The sequence below is a fragment of the Rissa tridactyla genome, chromosome 4 (assembly GCF_028500815.1).
Source record: "Rissa tridactyla isolate bRisTri1 chromosome 4, bRisTri1.patW.cur.20221130, whole genome shotgun sequence".
Lineage (NCBI taxonomy): Eukaryota > Metazoa > Chordata > Aves > Charadriiformes > Laridae > Rissa > Rissa tridactyla.
Window position 1 is genome coordinate 17908948 of NC_071469.1, and position 20879 is coordinate 17929826.

A 20879-nucleotide genomic window follows, 5' to 3' on the forward strand; every position below is an offset into this window, starting at 1 on the left:
GAAAGATGTCTAGTACTGGTTACCAACATGTCCATCTCCAGGTGCACTGAAAACATAGTGAGACCGCAAGCACGCTTCTCCCATCCTCTTGGCAACAGTTAGAGACCTCAGCAGAAACAGAAGTCCAGCCTGAAGCACTGTTGGGATCGAGCTACGTGTTAACCACAGACCTGCACTGAAGTATGACTTTGGAAATGCCTACAGTGTGACAGATGTCAAAGACACCTGACATTCTTGTGGATTAGACAGAGGTACGATCAGGTCATATGTGGAACTTCGTCAATGTGCAGATAAACCTTCCTTTTCTAGAGACTGGTTGAGCACGGCATACTTAGTTTCCTTAAGTATCAGGGAGCTGCAATACTTCCTTATCAGCCAACTCCATTAACAACCGGTCACATTCTCTGTCAGAGCCAACAGCAAAATCTACTAATTGGAATGGTAACAGCGGCTTGTCATTGAAAACACACAGCACACAGCATACGGGAAGCGTAAAGCAGAGAAACCAATCATAAGGTATCACAGTTACATAGGGTGATGCAGGTGAAGAGAACGAGCTGCTTATTTCATAGAGTGATTTAATACAAAGAGGAACTACAGAGAAGATGACATGCTGCTGAATATTTTATCCAGCCTCCTCACATTTTTGCAGGGCTCCCTGCTACTTTTCATAACAGACTGTCAAATGGGACTCGAGATGGTACCCGTGCTTATTTTCTAAATTAACTGAAATAACGAGGATACAACCCTAGTCCGGTCAAGATGAACGGGAGTCACATTACCAGCTTCAAAAATGCATGGGACGTTGCCCTGAATACTGAGGGAAATAATAGGTATGTGTACAGCAAGAAGCAGGGGGAAAAATGTTATGCATCAGTTGCCTTTGCTATAATCTTTTTGTGGCTCTAAAATGCCAGTCTCCTGATGGCATAACAAACTGCTCCTCTCGGGGCACTACAGTGTTGAAATTCGACTCCGTGACACTGCTAGACAAGGTAGGAGAACATTAGCCAGGACTCTTTCCCTTAGTTTTGACAATCTCATAACCTGTGCAAGATGTCAGATGCAGCAGAAGAGCTATCACAATTGTTTATAGTCACTTGTATTCCAGTTAGATTTTCAAGATATAATGAAACTGTCCAGATCGTTGGTTGTAATAAACATGAACCTCAGACCCTTAGACCGAGCCAAGAATCTCTTCTACAGCTTTGTTCTGAAGGGATCCACCAGAACCCTTCACCTTTTTTCTTTTAAATTGGACTATTATTAAATATTTTTCAATAAAATAAAGCAATAATGAACGTCATAAATCTAAAGGAACAGCATCTGCAGCAGATGGTTTAAGGAAAGCCTGTGTCTTATGACAGAAGCTTCAAAATGCAATGAAACTCTCCCTTTGTCCAATTTCACCTAATGTCATTGAAGAACCTGCAACGAATGGCAAAATTATGAGCCATGCTTTACATGAGGTAACATGTCACAGCAAAATAAAGCACCATAGGCTGTCTTTTCTGATCAGGTGATTGTATTCATTTCACAGACATAGTCAATAAACTCTAATATCCAAGTACTTTTCTGTATGCAGAAGGCTCGTACACCTCCTTTCATCACTACCAGGAAGGCAACTCCCTTAACAAAAGACAATCGCAACCATACAGGGAGTGAAAACTGCCCTTCAGTCAAAATAACTAATTTGAGGAAGGAATACGTGGCCTCGCATCATATGTGTTTGCACAGACAGTACTGTTCAGATATCCCCAAAAGCAATCACCAAAAGCAAAAGAACAACAGCAGCAACAAATTGTCTTGGTAGGCAAAGAAAAACCCAGAGAAAAGTTAATGTTTTAGCACAATAAAGCCACAAACAACCCTCTGAGTGGGTACCGTGGCCCTGTCAGGATCCCAGTTTCAGTTTTATAGCAAGAAGGTAGGAAGTGAAAGCCTGGATTGTGCTTTAAAGAAGCGTGTATTCTCTGCGTAGGAAATTTGCATGGGAGTTGTGCGCGGACGTTTTTTAAAGGCCCTCCATGGTTCATTGGCTAACAGGCACACCGGCAAGTATGCAAATAGGGGCTGTCCCAAAGACAATGCGACAGACACGCAGTCAATGGTTACTGTCATCCAGCTCTTTGCGTGACACGCAGACAAGCTTAGAGAACATTGATTGTCCTATAGACTCCGGTGACTGGAGGGAACGACCAGTCGGCTTACACCAAGACACATTTTTCACTCCTGACGGTTTGATAAAGGCTTATTGACCTAAATGAGACCCAAGTTATTCAGGGAACATCGGGGGTGAAAGTGCACAAGCTGTTCTTCATGGTCATACACAAAAACTCCAGGTATCCATTAGCAACTGGCAAATTCCCCCTCCCCTGCCCGTGGCTGTGTGACAGACAAAAGTGTTTTTAATATCTTGCGTTGCGTAAGTCTAAAAAGTAGTCTCCTGGGGTTGGGGGAGGCTGATGAATTTCTGTTGGCACACACTTATATTAGCGTCCAGAAACTTGCAGGCAACAAGGAAAAAATACATTAGAAAATTATTCCTTCCTGAGCTACTAAAACATTGCCTGTATTTTCCTGATTAACAGCTTAACATGAAACTTCACATTAACTAGAAGGGTGCCAACCTGGTCCTTAGTTCACGTATGGTTGTGGTAATTATGGCTAATTCCACTGAATAGGAGTTATCCTGGCAGAGAGCAGCAATGCCTCACACCTGAGAATTTCAGCAAATCTGTGTTGTACTACAGATTCATTTGGTCTACTGTTTCTTCAACGCTTTGTTCTAACTGCCTGCTTAACACTTTCCTACTAAGTGCACTGTATAAAAGTTTGTGCTTCTCACAAGGTAGACTGAAACATGGCTTCGAGAAGCTGATACAGGAAAACGGAAGGGTAAGTGCTGAGCAGACAGAGAGGATGTAAAGAATGAGTGAAATAAGAAACAAAGCAACTTTCAGCACAAGTGAAAAATTAAAATACAGAAAAAACGACTGCCTGCAAAACACTAGTGGGAGTGGGGATTAAAGCTCAGCAGAGGAGTTTTCTCGGTTAAAATTACAGACACATAATAACAACTGCACTGTGCAAGGACCCACTCAACCCCATGTTGCTTAATTGTGATCTTTTTAAAGTGTGAAAACAGAAATACAACACTGAGATAAAAACGTTATACTGGCATGGTAAAAAAGAGCCCTCTGAGATGTGATAGTCATGTACCTTTGCACTGTGGGCATACAGAAGCCCTCTTGCTTAAGAGGAGAGACTTTTTTTTCCTTTTAATTACAAATTTGTACATGGTACCCTCACTTCTGACATCCTTCCTGCTCAGCCCAAGCGCATGCTTAATGCCATCCTCATGCCTTCTCACACACATAATCCCAACGCAGCCAAGTACCACATTAACTCTGGATAAAGAGGTAAAGATGAACATGAGATACAAATGTAGATCACTTCTCTTGAAGAACTCTACCAGTGTCAGTAACTCTCCAGCTGCAAGCAACTTCTCACATGTAAATTCACAGCACTTTCAACTAGAAGGAACAAGTAGACAAGACTAGTGTAATAGGCCTTGGGCATTTCTACAATGGTATGGTGCTTAGTGAAACTACAACAGATCTCCAAGCAGCCATTTCGCAGACACCAGGGAACGAAATATCTCTCATACAGACCAGTAAAGGACCTTGAGTCCTCACTGATGCATTGGTGCAGAAGTGGGGTCAGCGTGTGGGATCCGTTTCAGGAGTCTTACAACAGATTTTTCAGTGCATCTCACTACTCACTTTCATGTTTTTTGACATGGAAAAAGAAGTTCCTTTGAGCTGATCAGGTATAATATGAACAGCTTTGGGAACTGCTTCAAGTATAATGAAAGAGCCATTAAAACACAAAAAGTTATACTCAGCTGAGACAGATATGTCATAACTTAATCACCTGGCTAAAGTACAGCTCTCACCACATGATGAAGGAACTTAGGCAGGACCCATAAAAACACAGTCCCCTGACAAACATCCCCATGCTGTCTGTCATTGCAATCTGTATCTCCACAGTTCCCATGGATTAATCGCAGTTTCATAATAAGCCCACACAGCGAACATACAGGGAAGGGCTCAAAGAACAGACGTGATGAAAAGTCCGCGTATTAGCTTTGACTCTACACTGAAGAACTCAACCTGCTATGGGTAAGGACACTTTAACTATCACCTTGACAAACTTTGGGATGCCATTAGGCAAAAGAACAAGAAAATCCCTTCCATCAGAGGACAAGAGGGAAGAGTTACTTATGACTATGACCAAATTAAAGGAGGAACCAGACTTCTTCAGCTGTGTGTCTGGAGAGTCAGATCTATAAAAACAAATACACACAAGTATATTAGCAAAATATCTGCTTTATTTTGCTAATAAATGCATCTTGAAATGCCTTTCTTTTACTACTCCACCCCCACTGGATTGGAAGAGCTACAATCCAATATTAGGAGGCATCCAACATCCACACTATGGGATAAAGCGTAGTAGCAACTCCAAAAGGAAGGACAGAGTCCCTAAACTTTGCTGAAGGAGATGTTTTTAAGCAATTAGACAAATTAATAGCTTGGGGAAAAAAAACCACAACAAAACCTTGACACAGGATGCATCATGACACCATAACAACAGCTATTTAACAGATAAAGAAGTTGCCTCTGGAGGCTGAGAAAGCATCTGCATAGAGAATATATTGCCTGAGGCTTCGCCTGTAGACCTCAAAGCTGTAACTGGTCATGGAGCATCACAGATGTTCATGCAGCCATTTGATGTGGGAGGACTAGATGAGGTCATCTGAAAGCTGTTATGATCAAAAAATGCCTTTACTCTGAATCTAGAGGTTTTTTTTCTATGAACTCCATAAACATCAGAGAGGTAAAAGCATCAGAGGGCAAAGTATACCACGATGTTATTCTGATTGGCTACCAAAGACAACATACAGCTTATTCCATCTGCCATAGAGATGGCTGCCCTAAGAGGAAAGGGAGGCAACAAGCACAGGAAAACAAGAGGCGTTGATGAAGGGGATGATTTTAAGTCTCAGAAGCACAAAATTCTCGTAATGTAAGAATTCCCTCCCACCCCAACATTTTACCGGGAATACTACTCCTACCCATCTCTGCCATATCACAAGCTCTATTACATTACCCTCATTGGAGGGATCAAATACGTTATTCCCATGACTCTTTCAAATCTGGCTTCTTTCAGAGTCTAGCTTCAGAGATGATGAAGTTCCCAGGAATTCCTTTAAGCAAGGAAGTAAGTTGTCCCATAGCTTATATAGGGACTGCATGCCAACCAGCATTACCTTCAGCTATAAGATTCCTGTGGCACTACTTGCACCAATACCTATTCGTAAGGCAGTGGAAGAGCTCTGCTACAGAGCTAGTCTGCCAACAGTAAAGTGGAACTGTAACCTCTCCACAATCTCAGGCAGCAGTGGCGGAGCAAGGACACTGCCAAAAGTTTTGTTCAGAAGTCGCGACAAGGAGGTCTCTGAAGGAGCCAAGAGAGGGGACAATAGATCTGCTGATGCTAATGCAAAGCGATGAGTGGGGCAAGAATGGGGCATTTGCCATCAGGCAAGGGCTGCGGAGCTGGACTGGGCAACAGAGAAACAGGCCCAGCATCTTCACAAGCAGGGAAGCAGCATATCCTCTACAGCCACCAAAAGGTCAAAAAAAAAAAGCAGGAACGTGTCTCATCTAGAGCAATAGGTTGCATTTACACTCAGAGAAGGGTAGCAGGCAAAAACCGAACCACTGCAGGCTCCGCGTTGGTTCAGAGAGAGCCAGAGTCCCCTTCACAGCACACTGTTCACCTGACACATCAGGGCTTGCAAAATGCCTCAGACAGCACTTGTGTATAGCCCAAACAGGGTATGCAAATTAACAGCAGCGAAGGCAACTGTTTCTTCTAATCTCACTCACTTTGTATAGAGAGGCCCCTCTTTGTTCTGTTGAGAAAGGCAGGATTTTTTTCCTGAAAGCTGGACTGTGTTTTCTAAGATACACAGAACAGCAAAATCAGATGGCCTAGGCAAACAGACAAAGACAGACACCACGCTCAATAAAGTAAAAATCCCAACTTGATGAAGTACAGATCAAAAATAAAAAGATAAATGGTTTTTCATATATATAAACACTTACTGAGCAACACCAAGTGCCAAAAGCGCTATTTAGGATTGGGGATTTTTCTTCCTCTGCTTAATTCTCCCTTCCAAAGATCTTGTAAATTGCATCTTTTCAAGTGAGAAACAGTACTGGTAAGTTTAAAAAAAAAATAAAAATGTTTAAAGCCAGAACACTTGGTGCTCTTTCCTTTAAAAAAGCCTAGTATCATTTGCTAAAATTCTGTTATCTAGCATATTTGGCACCAAATGATTAAACAGGCAACAGGAAACAAAAAACATGGTATCAGCATCACATCTTCACAGGCCTGTAATTAATTAATCTTAAGTTGTTACTGGATATCATTAAAGTCCTCTTATTAATGTTTTTTAATTAAAATGAAATAATATTTACGTAAATGCTGATGTTCTGAAGAAAAGGGACACTTACTAGGAGACAGAGTTAGAACAGTTGATTGTGCCGAAGCTTTTCTATTTACCCCTTAATCGGTGCCGAGACACAGAACAATAGCACTGGGACCAATAAAGAATACTGCACGCCTGCAATTTTAGGTTGAGATTTTCCAAAGGCTCCGAGCAACTAAATCCGATTGAATTTCAATTGGAGTTGGGCACCTGACTCCCTTAGGTGCATTTAAAAAGCCTTTAATTGATTTCCTTAGCTCCCTTCTCACTCGAGGCTCCAGCCAAATCCAAAACGCAGGCAGTTGAAGTTTTTCCACCGACTACAAAAGGCCTCGGATGTCAGTGGGGTGAGTCTGCACATGAGGGCACGGTGTCAGAGCACGGCTGCCTCAGAACAACTTTCCACACTGTCACCCCTGCACAAGTCCCTTCATAACACTGTCGTCTTTAGCTTCTGAACTTCGTCGCTGATGATATTCCCCAGGAATTTACAGAAGTAAATTAAGCTGCGCTTGCACATTTAGTTTACGATACTTGTTTTAGCGCGGCGTTCACAAAGTATGCTCAAGAACTAGACTTTAAACCCAAAGTATTTGGCAAGAGAAAGGAAGTGTCAACATGCTAACACTGGCGCAAAAATGATTAAAAACCCCACTCCTTTTTGTTTATTTCATGAAGCTCTTATTCAGGGCTTCACAAAAGTCTCTAGAAGGAATTCGTACAGGACTCTCTCCTTCAAAGTGAAAAATGCTCTGGCTTCTACCCAGTGCAGCATATGCTTAATTTTATATCTCCCTGAATTCAAAAGAACTATTCACCTACTTAAGATTAAGCACACATGCACACAGTTCACAGAGATGCATACTCATTCATTAGTACATACAATATGCTAATACGAGTAGAAAGGAACTGTTACAGACTATTAAAAAAAAAAATCAGTCTAAGCCAAGTAGTCTATTTTTATGTTACAGAGAACTTTTCATATTAACACTATTTACACAGTGGCTACTTTCCCTGATCTGATTATTTTTATCCTGTCAAGTATCTTGTTGCATGCTTTTTATTAAATAACCTTCCTCGCTCATTTTTGAAAAAGCTACTTCATATCCACCGTGTCCTACACTGGGCAGTTCCGTAAGTCTTCCCTCTGCTCCACAGCTAACATTGAATTTACTGGGGGACCTCATGAAAAGACTGCGTGCCTGTTTGTTTCTAGCTGTAAATGACAGGGCAATAAAAGCTATTGCATCTCCCAGAAAGCCGTGTTTCTCTTATACCCTTAGACTATCACAACACTACTCCTTTCTGAGAGAAAATAAATTTTGCACAATATTTCTTACCTGAAAGCAGAGTCACACAAAAGGAAGGATCTGTCCGTTATCAGCCTAGCTTAACCTGCAATAGCTTCACACTTTGTATACTTACAAGGGAACGTAATGGTAGATGGCATTTTTAAGATGTAATGACCGAGCTCTGGTCACCTCCTATACAGTTTGGTAACAGCAACACCTGAAATCTAGTGGTTTCAGGCATACTAATGCACTTTTGTGTTTGAGGCCACACTGTGATAGTAACCAGGAAGCAACAATACATTTTAAACAGAAATTAGAAAGATTATTGATGAAATTTTTGTTCCACTGGTTTTGAAAAGGGGCAAAATAAGCTTTCTGTGAATTTTTCCTCCTTACTCATCTCTTTTCATTCTATTAGCAAAGGGCAGAAGAAAAGATGAAAAAGACCAGTAGGGATGGGAAGCTAGAAACCTCTAGTTTTCAGTTATCTTTTACATTAAATGAATGTTTGCTCTTGAAAAATTCAGAGTCATATTTTACACAAACTGCAGACAGGTTTCATTTTATATTTCAGTTTTAGTGATTGTTAGTAATAGCCCTGCCCTCCCTCCAAGAAAGGAGTTACACAATGGTACTGTGTGCTAGACAGCCTTGCTGCAGGATTCTCAGCTCCACCCTTCCAGCTCCTCTACGTCGTATTCAGCTTTATGGGACCCTCTCTGGGATGTGATGCGTGTTCCGCAAGTAAGACATTTCCAGAAGAGTGAGATGTCACCAAATGCAGGACATGACCTCTACTTCTACATATAGTCATGATATCCTCTTTCTCTAGAAGCAACATGTTTTCAAAATTCATCCTCCAAAAGTAAGATTTCTGGCCTGAGCAATGACCGTACTCTTCAATAACAGTTTAACAAGAACTAAGTTTCAGATGGACTAACTCTTGTTTCAACCACCTCCAGATAACAAAGGGAAAAAGAAAATTTTCCTTTTTTTCCAGGCTGGCAGGCCAGCGTTGCAGGATAGAGCCGTCAAGTTCTGAAACAAAATCCTGTGTGGTTAGAAGTGGGGCATTCCTTTCACACACCTGGGCGACCGCTGCTCAGTTAACCGGTATCAGGCTCAGCGTTGATAAGAGTTCAAGTGCCATATTTCTGTTTGACATTCCCATAAACACAACCTGCCTCTGCCTCAACATACTTGAGCTCTCTCCCAGGCCTGCTCCAGGGAATACGCATCATGCTCTTCCACACAGCTGCAAAAACAGTCACACGCTAAACCTGTAGTCCAGGCACTTAATACTCCTCACAGGAAAACACATGTGGTAGTTTAAGCTAATAAAAAACCCTCTCAGATGCCATATGTACACAGCCCATTCAGTCAGCATTTTACAGTTGCCTCTAAAATTTGTGAAGGAGGAGAGGAGAATTATTTGACGTGCAAAATAAACCTAGCCGAAGGCAACAAAGTCAGCATTTTCAGCTAAGTGGCAAATACATTTCACATACTGAAGGCAAGTAGTTTCCTCCTTGTGCCCATTTCCTGCGCTCGTTCCAATCAGCGAGCATTAAACAGTTGCGGCTATCATTCAGCGCATCAGGATTTAGCATACCAAAATGGGAAGTTAATTTATACCAACCAAAGCACACGATTAACTCAGTGCAAACTCTCCCTAGAGCTTTGATAATGTTCCAAACGAACCAAACTAAACTTACATTTGTGAAATGAAGATATAAGCCAGATCTCTCTGAAGTCGCATACCCCATTAACCAAGCTACCGTTATGTGCAAAGACTTATATTTGTACTCGGATTCATGTTTCTATCAGGTTTGGGTCCAACATAAATAACTGGTGCAACAGAGGCAGCTCTTTGCAGAATTCAAAGTTACGAAAGGAGAACTCCAGCTCTGTGAAACTCCCTTCACTCACTATCACCTTTCCCGTGCTCCCTTTACAAATAAAGGACAAGTGCACTATTCATTACTGGAAGAAAAAAAAAAAAAAAATCTTTAAAAAGCCACGGCCTTCTCAGTGGCAGCTGGTCTAAGCTTCAAGACATCAAATACCTCAGGAAACTAATAGGCATTATATAGAATTAATTTAACAAAACAAAAACAAAAAAAAAACAAGCCAAAAAAAACCCCAAACAAACAAACAAAAAAAACCAACCCATCAACCCCAAACTGATATTTGGCAGAATTCAGCAACTCTGTATTCCAAAACCCTTTGGAAAAGGAGAGACTTTATAAAAGCAATGCCTAAGACATGTCAAGAATAAACCAAAGGCTCTGCAACAGTACGTAGGCTAGCAGGCAGCCGATGGAGCAAGCAAAAGCCACCTGACCAGAGGAATCATCCTGTGGAATGGTACTTGCAGAGGAAAAAACAATTGCGACTTGAAGGAAGAGGCACAAGGAGCATGGTTTAGAGACAGATGAGCTTTTTCTATGCTGAAACATTGGTCAATGTAGGACAGATCTAGGGTCTACTTGAAAATACACGTTATTAGAACAACCAAGCATTGGTTATGCATTTTAAATGCATTAATACATCAGAACATCCAACTGGTAGCAGTGGAGCAGAACTTCATATTATTGCATTACTATTGCACTCGTTTTTCTAAAGCTTGAGGCATATCTGCTCTTCACGTGAGTTATACTTCCAGGTGATACGTGGTACGATTTTTTTTTTTTCTAGGAACAGCTGAATTTTCTAGGGCCTTCTCTTTGATCTGAGATTTACTGTTGCTTAATTAGGAATTAAACTAAACATGTGTTTGGAAATGCCCAATTTCCCAACATTTTTTTTCTTAGTACCTTATGTGATAAAGTAAATGGCGGTCTTACTCCACAGCTAGATGAATTCTGGCAGTAATTTTTTTTTTTTTTTTTTTTTAAAACGTCAAAAGATCATCCAATTTTTAGTCTTTCCTTTTACACCTTCTCTGTAGTTCTCAATATTCACTGTTTCAAAAAGCTGGGTTTAGTATGTAAGTCCTGCTTAAGCCTCTCAAGATCCCATTGTGTTAGATGTAAGTCTAGTCTGGACACCGAAGGTCTTACTGCCAAACCAGAGAGCTAAGATTACCCGCTGGACCCAAAGATGCTCATCCCACCCAAAAGATACTTGTTCAGCAACTGAACTAGTAAAAACTGATACTTGTACTAGTTGTCTTAACAGAAACGAAGCAAGAGGTTACGTTCAAGAAAGGTGAGTCCTTGCTTTAAAGCTACTCAACCTTAGTATTTACTAACCCAACATGCGAGCCACCGCTCTATGTGGCAAACAGCTGAAACATGACATTTCTTGCATCATGTCATTACTGAGAGGCGACAGTGTTCTTTCCACTGTAAAACGTTCTTTTAAAGCAATATTTTCTCAGCATGCAAAATAAACAACTACCAAGCTAAATTCTTTTCTAGGACTAAGGGGGAGGAAAAAAAGGGAGTCCTGATGCACAGCACCCAATTACTGACACATGAATAGTGCATGTAATGAGTTTGGGTTGCATCCTTTTTTAAGGCTGTATAAGCCATAAGCGGCTTTATGGCTTTACAAAAGAAATAGTATCTCAAGTGCCCAAGACCTCTAGAAATGATTGGAAGTCAAAGGCTTTAGCCAGCCTTACAAGAGGAAGAGGCTACTTAAACTGAAGTTCAGCTTGGGTAGTTTTCCAGTTTTCTTAAAGCGTAAGTAAAGGTGGCTAAAATATGGAGGCCAGGGTCAGAGGCCCGTCCTCCTCTGCCGAAGGGAGCAGTTACAAGGCAGCAAAACCAAACTCACCTTTTTGGCAAATTCCTTCTCAGTGGATGAAATGAGTGGGTCTGCCACACTCTGATCTGCGTCCCATTTCCAGCTCTGCTAAAAATGGCTTTAATGACAACCTCGTGTTTCCCCTTTCCTGAACACGTAACGCGTTGCACATTTAACTTTGTAGGGAAGTGTCAATTAATAGTACTGTTCAGGGTGTCATTAATAACAATTACATTAAATTAGAAAAGCACATAAGAGACTGCTTTGTGTACAATGTGCATTTCCTCATAAGCTGGATGGCCAAAGGAAACCTACTAGACATGAAAGTATGGCACAGCTGTGTTCCATAACTGGGTATTTCAATATTTATAAGCTATTGCACTTGTGATACCAAAGCTGATGATATGAATGCATGTTTTAAGAAGTCCATCAATAAAGCTTTCCTCATTAGAAATCTGCCCCTAGCATATTACATCAGAGAATTCTGTTGTCGTGAATCATATTACTTGTCCCAAATGGCATACTGCTAAAACCAGAAACACTGTGCCTATTTAAACATCCTGCTTTACGGTACTCAAAGAGTGGTAGAACTCTCTGGTAATACTTACTATCTGTGGTTTCACACCTTTTGAGTAACAGTAATGAATATTTTATGCTATAAAGACATGAAATGTGTTCATCTCTGGCGCTAAATCACCCTGAAAAAAGCTACGAAAGTCCTCTATAAACATTTTGTGAATGATTTGCAGGCCGTGGGAATTATCTTGTCAATGAATTTAATTATTTTTTATGTTTAAGAAGATAGCAAACAATGGCAACTGTAGAACAAGCAATCCGTTCTCAGCGCAACACCGAGTAGTTACCATGTGACTCCTAGTATTGCTGTGAGAAGTCACATTTGACTATTTCAGTCTTAAACATGGATATGTTCTCTTTTAACATGCAGAACAGTGTGAACAATCTTGGGGGGAGGGGGGGATGTGGAGACGAGACACGGTCGGACACTGGAATCTATTGCAAACTGAAGGTATTTGTATACTAACTGGATACTGCACTGATGTTTTCCATGGAAATTTCAGCCGCATTAGTTTTGGCAGCAATTAAAGACTACTTTTGGAATCCTTCACAACATTCAAGGAGTTGCTTTTAACTTCACTTCACGTTCTGTAGTTCTTTCTACTCTTTAAAGCAGGATTTATTTATTTATTTTCCAACCTTCAACTTGTTTTACTGTTAAAATAAATACAAAGATAAGTCGGGCAGAATTTCAGGCTCAAAGGAACCCCGCTGAAGTATTTATTCCTCTTTGAGAGCCGAGAAGCTCCTCTTTTGCTCAGGTTGTACCTCTTACTGCTTCTCAGTACATTGTGCAACTCTGCCTGTGAGCCAACACCGTCATAGGACTCAATGATAAAAGAAGCTATTCAGAGTTTTGGCAGGAAGAATACTTCTGACGTTTTGTTTCATCTGGATCACAGGATTAGACTTCGGCTCGGGGCTTTAACACTAAGCTGCCCGTGCTACATCACACAGAGTTGATTTCTGACACCTCTTCCGCTGTATATCACTTGATTCTTGAATATTCCCATCCAAGTCAATGGGATGACCCTTGAGGCAAGCTGCAATCCATAACAAGCAAGCACAGTTGATCCTATCTGTTGAAAAGGGACAGTTATGCCCTTACACTACGGATATCTAAGTACTGAGCCACATAATCAGCGATTTCTGCTTCTTGAAAGGAAAACGCAAACAAAAGCCAGCATGTATCCAGGCATCAGAAATATAATTGCATCGTATTTCAAATACCAGCTAAACTGCTAAAAGCCTCTGTGACCACATGTGATGTATTTCAAGCTTGTTCATGACTACAAAAAGATTATACAAACAATGTTAGTATTACTACTGATTAACTAAGTGTTAGCTGCCTGACTAGAAAGTGACTTCATGGAGAATGAAAACTCCACGTACTTGAATGGGGTAAACACGCATAGCTTTTTCCTAAACTAATGGAGAGAAATAGGCACATACAAAGGGAAAATCATCCTAAGTGTCCTAGGCACCTAAAATTGCTTTGAAGGAGTATCCGTCGTTTTCCATGAAGGGAAAGCCTATGCGATTGGCTTATACTACCTAACCTAACTTCTTAAAAGCTGCAAAAAAATTCAGTTAGCCTCGAAGAACTGCTCTGAATTATCCCATAAAGTATTCTCAGCTTGGAGCAATGGTATAAACAGCGGGGGAAATTTACTATCTGTTCTCATTTGAGAGGTTTATGAGGGGTTTCTATTTTTGGGCTGGTCTCTCCCAAGAAAGGTCCACGTGATTACCTTGTCTACCTCCGGTTTCCCTCTCAAAACTCCCGAATCCACTTGATGATCTGGACAGATCAAAAGGTCAGGCATGTCAGAAGAGATTTAAACTCCCTGAAAGTGTAGTGAAAATAAAGAGCCTGGCAGAAAAGAAATGCCCTGTCCACAGCCTGAGAGAAAACATTTCACGTTATTAGTCACACTCATTGGGATTTTCTCATCTTTATCGACATCCAGCTTCAGGAAGGCTTATTGCAAGTTTCAACCAAAGCCATTTGGCTTCAGAAAGTACAAACAAAAAACAGAAAGGAAAAGAACCATCCATCTCAAGATCCCCAAAGCCCCCTGGCATCATAAGTTTTTCTATAATATCATCATTTTTCTATGATTAAGTAGAATTTTTCCTATTGATTTCTGTAACCTATGTTTACCAGAAAAGGGACTAAACACAAATCACTTTCAGAAATAAATTTTTTAGAACTATGTAACCAAGAGGTTTCTTTTTCAGTTTCAAGGACAGTTCATTTGCCATGAAATTCAGTAAGAAGAGTGAAAGAAGAAAGACTTCCTCCATGCCCTCTCTACCAGCACCCACCCACCCACGTACTTCTTCACATTGTTACATGACTGTTTCCAGGTAGGAAAGAGAACCATTTGGGGAAAATTCTGCCACCTAGTTTCAATGGTTTAACTCCACAGAGAGATGTAACTCTTGTTTTGTCAGAGCATGAGCCCAGCAGAGAAAGCAAACCAATGATTCTTCATTCAATAAGGAATACGTATTCGTCCTGTAGGCACTTCTTGAATCAACTCTGACTGATTAAACTTCTTTCATTAACTGATTTCAGCTCATCTGGTTTATTAACAGCTATATAACCCACCTGGGGCCCTCGAACATCTGCTGCACTTGTCTGACTTGGGTTTGGAAGCTCAGGCCCCTTTGTTTATTATAAGCATTTCTCAGATTTCCGTTAAGACCTTTAGATTCCCCATATCTTAATAACAACGGCAGCTAGCAGCTCTTATTCTCCATATAATAATTTATTGCCATTGTCCGGCAGAGCTGATCATGCTTCTCTCATTCAGCTACAAATGCTCAGACAGAAATCATGGGTAGAGCTTCTCAAAGATTGACAGCTCCGCTGGTCTTCCATAAACAAAGATATATGGTTCAGGCTTATGCGTGTCCATGCGTTTTCATTTTCTAGTTCATGATGGTCACAACAACCCACCGATTTAAAATATTTACAACCAGGAGTAGGTGTCAGTAGTGGGCAGGGGGTGTTGGAAGATCAAGCATTTATTTGTGCCCCAGACACTTCAGATGTTCCCCTTGGGCCTCTTACAAGACATTTGTCTACATGTATTATACTTACAGAAAAGCTGGTGTGCACAACATTCATTTATTGGCATATGAAAACTATACAATGATGTCTTCACATGCAAATGGAAAAAAAAGTTTCCATTCTTGAATTTCCTCCAAATTTCTGAATGTTACACAGGAGAGTATGAGCTGACAAATTTTATGGTAAACAGAAAAAAACAGCAGCATACCCAACCACCATGCCCTCAGTACAGTCTCTGCATACCGGATGTGGAATTTGTTCTGCAAGAATCAACTGGGAGTTTTCCTGTATTGTACACAAAAATAAGATCTTTAACTGATTTCAGTGATGTTAAATAGCTCGAGACTTTTACACATATGCACAAGTTATTTTGAAGGTTCATTTGTAGCCATATGAGCTGTTCAGAATGTTTCTTTTGAAACTAGTTAAGAGTTAATTGACTCAAGATTATGGGGGCAGGGGGTGAACTTTCTAGAGTACAAGCCACAGTATGTTAACACAGGCAGTATCTCACACTATATTGAGCTCCACTAAGATGAAAGGACTAGAGGGTTCACGGTATAATAAAAAGAGCTCATGGAAGCAAAAGAAAAATATTTACAAAGAGAAAACTGCCTTTAAATTCCTAAAACCCACCCCACGACGAAGAATCACCATCATATCGGTCAGAAACATCACCATGGGGAAGAGCAGGGTGTGGGGGAATGAGCACAAGCAATAGCCTTCCTTAAAAAAATATTTATCTAAAAATAGTTAGATAATCTTTGACTTTCGAAACTGCTGAACCAGTCAGCTCTATCTCATGTTCAGCATCATACTATTGAACTAAGTCAAAAGTTTCTGTGGTTACTATCAGATGAAATGAGCTAATTTCCCCTGAGAATTGGCTACACTGACCAGATGTCTTCAGCCAGCTACTCCCCAGATCGAGCAGGAGCAGCACATGCAATGCCTTCTCTGTTACTATGGCGATAGGTTTTCCCATCCACTATGCAGCCGGGCGTACAGTAGCTACCAGCTGTTGTCTCGACTCGTACTCCATCAGGAGAGACTGAGGAAAGAAAGTGGGAGATGTGGGGCTGAGCTTCTCCCAGCCCTGGACCTCATAAACTTTAACCACAGCATCCAACCCTCAATCTTCTTAGCTGCCGCTTGGGCTTGTTGCTATTGTTTAAAGCCGCCTTACAGTGCTTCCTCCGCTGGTTTTACAGACTCATAATAGGTCAGGGGCAGCACACAACAGCTTGGTATAACATGTTTGATTGCTGGGCTGGAAACTTAAGGCTTCCCCAACTCACGCTTCCAGCCCAACATTCCCATCTAAATGGTTTTATGAGCTTAAATCTAAATCTCCAGCAGCAACCCATTTCAGGTTCCTGACATTATTCTCCCTCCATACTTTCAAAGAAAAACTTTGTGGATTAATGGCTCCCTATCCTTCCTGCAAGGCTGGTTAATGCCTTCAATTCCCATTGCTTTTTAACTCCTGTGGAACTTTAATCCGTCTCTGACCATGCTGATGAGCTGCAGAGAAAGAGCACTGGTTGGGATTTTCATTCTTGCGTTTTCTTTTTGAATGCAGCCAAGTTCAAATGTCTAATTATAACATTGCAGAGTTAATGATCAATTTAACTAAGGCTTTAGAGTATCTTTGAAGTCATAACAACAAGTCAAAGGGGGGTTTAAAACGTTAACTGCACAGGGAGCCTACGTAGAGAGCTTTCTTAGGATTATCTCTCTCACTTAACAACAAAGTTGAGCCATTTCAGAATACTTCCAGCAACCCCATGGCTCGATCTGGTTGCCACATAGCACAGAGCTCTAGCTAGTGTTTATTTTATAGCTCTGAGCAGCACCAATCATTACCCTATTACTTCAAGCATGTTTAATTCAATGTCCTTCAACTACTCAGTCATGCCTATTTGTAACTTTTAAGCAACTCCAGAAAGGTACAGCTTGTCACCACATTTATACCTAACAGGCACTAATCACTAAGCTTAGATATACAACGTAAGCAGGGTATATATGAAGACAGCTACAAGTGATGTTCACTTAAATCTATGATATGCAGCCTCTGCTCCTTTTGCTTAAGGCACACTTTTTTCCACTTATCACGCAGGCTGCGTTTGCCTTCAGATGCAGGGAGCTCCTGCTGATGTCAGTGAGCTATAAATACACATCAGAGGACACACTCGGCCCTGTTTACTTTTTAATCTGACATATGTAGCCACTCATGTTTTGTATATATTAGGCACCGTTGCAATGCTGAATCAGCACATCCAGACATAACAATAAGGGCACGCTGGGCCCGGAGCAGCACACAGACAAAGCAGCCAGGCTCCTCCTCGCTGTCCTTTTACAGCAATCCTGCCACTCAGCATCACCGCACACATTTTGCGGAGGGTTTTTTTGTGTTCCCTTTCAGGTATCAGACAAGGGCGAAGGTGAAAGGCATTAACCTGTTGATAAAAGGTTAAGCAAGGAGATTCTTAGGACAGCAAAGTAGTTATAGATGAGGGGGCAGCCACTGCTGGTCCTCCAAAGTGAGCTCAGGGGGAAAAAAAACCCTAAACCTCAAGCTGCCTCCAAGATCTCCACCAAGACTGTCCTTTGCACTATACTGAAGAACAGGGCTGGGCATTTTTCCCTTTTAAAATCACAAGTGAGGAAAACTTCCATAGGTAGAAGCAGAGACAGTCTCTAGAGCTGGGCACTGCAAGAGGAACATTTCACAGGTTTGACCGATCAATTTAATGGCCACCCTGTGGTTTGCGCAGAGTGACAGGGCTGTAATGAACTTCTAGGCACACAGGGGATTATATGGGGCATTATCAACAAAGAAAATTTGTATATCTTCTTTCCCCAGTGCTGCAGTTATAGACCGCAATAATTGTATGGTGACATGTCAGATAAGTAAAAGCTGGATAAACTACATCAGTGAAAAATCAGTGTTTCCTCTCTAAATCAGCCAGTGCAATCAGATTTTCTTTCAGATTACATCTTACTGCTTTCTTCTTTTAAACCCAACTTCCCTAGACCTTATGCGGCAATTTCCACTTCATGGTGAGTTTGTTCATTACATTCAGGTACTTACACTTACAGCCCTGGCACGGCAAAGGATTATGGATGCTTGAGTCCAAAGATCAGTTAAGCTCTGATAGAATGTAAAGCAATAAAGCAGTGAGAGCAGTCAGTCTGCATCATGCTAAAAAAGGGCTTTCAGTGAAAACCCGAGTACAACACTGGTCCAAAAAAACCATGGAACTGGCTTCCCATTTTGGGGGTAGTTCACTTAAACTCCAAAGAATGCTAGTTCAGGGCAGTTATATTCCACAGAAGAGATGATTTTTTTTGTTCTATTTTTAAGGCAATTTTGCTAGAAAAAAAAACTAATCACATGATGAAATGGTATTTGGACATTATATCACAACCATCCCTATCATTCTTTCCAAGTGTGTAACACAAACATTGCACTGTTATACAGCAGTACAGAACCATGTATTTTTAATAAAATACAATCGCATCCAAAAGAGAATGAGGTATCAATTTTTTTTGCTTCTCCATGCTTTGAAAGCATAAGGTCTTTGTTTAAATCAGAAGGACAAACAAGCCTCTCATGAGGATGTATAAGACCCTGAAATCAGGGGGTACATCACAAGGCACAACACTTTTGGTTGATAGAGCTACAAAACAGCTATAAACATGCATTATATCCTAAGACGAAGTCTTCACAAGCGTATCAGTGGTTTAGTAACCCCAATCATATCTTCCAGAGTGATGTAAGCACTAGTAGCAAAATCTGCACACCTGTAAAGAAAGCTGGATTCTTTAAGCATAAGCTGTGCCAGAGACATGATGGTGACAGGACATCTGTCAACTGACACTTCTTCACTTACATCAGGAAGATTCACTGATGGTTTTTAGAGATTTTAGAAGCTTGTATTTCATTTCAGAAATGCAATTAGGCGTGCATTCATCCCACCTCACTTTCTGCTCTTAGCTGGAAAACCCATGACTCCATCCATAAATCAGTGCAAGAAAGTGGCACCTCCAGAAACATGCGGAGACCCTAACTTTGACATCTCAGCCTCAGGTTAGGTGGCACGTGTTCATACTTGAGCCTCAAGCAAAAAGTAGCACTCAGGTTCCCAAAAGCTACGAAGTACAAACCAAAAAACCCACCCAAACAAAAAAAGATATCACAGTGAGGTAAATGCATGGATTTTCTGCCAGATCCAACAGCAGGGATAAAAGTGAGTGCACGCCAGCTCTTCAGTAAGCCAGAAAATTCTCATTCTATTGTATTAAGTTAATCTGAGACCAACAAAAGTTTAAACCAATGATTCAGACTGCGAACAACTGCAGCAGCAAAGGAGCCGCTGCAGATGACTCTGTGTCCCACCTCTTACGTGAGTAACTAGCACCCAGGAGGACACACAGGTGAATTTTTGCATCTGTTGATAATAAACTCAACAGAAACTCTCTCGTAGGTGCTGGCTTAAAGGTTTCTTTTTTCATTCACAACCACTGCAGTGCAATGCAACATCCTACAGTTCTTTCTTGTCATTTATGCAGCTCAGATTTTGAACACCTAAAAAATTCAGGGAGAGAGTGTCGTCATTTTCAGGCATTATGCTTTCTGGTGCAACATGTATTGAAAAAGCTATTTCTGTTAGCTCGTCACATTTTGTGCCAATTTATGAAGTGGTTTGTATCTAGCAGATCATAGCTTTAAGTTTTTGGCACAAGGAAGTTCCTTAACATATTTATATGATGGCAAAGGCCTCTCCCTCTTTAAAATCAATAGTTATGTCTCTGTCAAAAAGGGACTCTGTTTTCAATCATAATCACTGCAGACCCTACAAGTGCAAAAGAAGTGGCAGGCAGCACGACAGTATCTCACAAATATTAAGAAAGAGAAAAAAAACCTCAGTACAAGGGTCTTGTGGCTGCAGTCATTAATAGTTCCCTCCAGAAGATTGCAATGTACAGGTGCTAAGGACAGTATAAACATTATCAAAAGCTGAAATCTCTCTCCAAAACAGGAGGACGTAGCTAGGTTCAATATAGATGCGAGAGGTTAGACAACATCACCGTTTCTCTTAATATTTTCCTTAAATTAATGTTTTGGTTATGCAACTAAATGATGGCTTTATTGCTAAATGTGTTTTTAAACGCACTTATTAAACGACATGCACATTGCACTACTGTAATTCTTGATTAATCATACCAATTTCTAAAACAGATATGTAACTTTTAGAATCCACCTGTTTTGATTCATCTAATGCCATACACTACAGCAAGATCGAAATAAAACGCGTTATTTAAAACCTTCCATAACAGTACATTTGTCAACGATACCTGATCAAAGCGTTTGCTTAGACTGTGCCCTATTTGTTTAACTACTACTACTGCTTATTTTAGCCCATACTAAAGAGTTCTGAAGAACATAACCTGGGCAGATGCCAGAAGAATGTAGCTTTTAAACATAACCTTATACTCAAAGAGCAAAATCAAGCTTTAACAACATAAGCAAGCAAAATTCTGTCATGTAGACAAACCGTTCCTGTGTGTTTTTTCTTTTTCAGGAGATTTAGTGGCAAAAACAGGATTTAAGTAG

General features: G+C 40.7%; 1 protein-coding gene across 4 annotated transcripts in view; it reads right to left on the reverse strand.

Annotated features, from left to right (window-relative positions):
* KCNQ1 (potassium voltage-gated channel subfamily Q member 1) overlaps nt 1-20879 on the reverse strand; it is a 363171-nt gene that overhangs the window by 275894 nt on the left and 66398 nt on the right. The window lies entirely within an intron of this gene.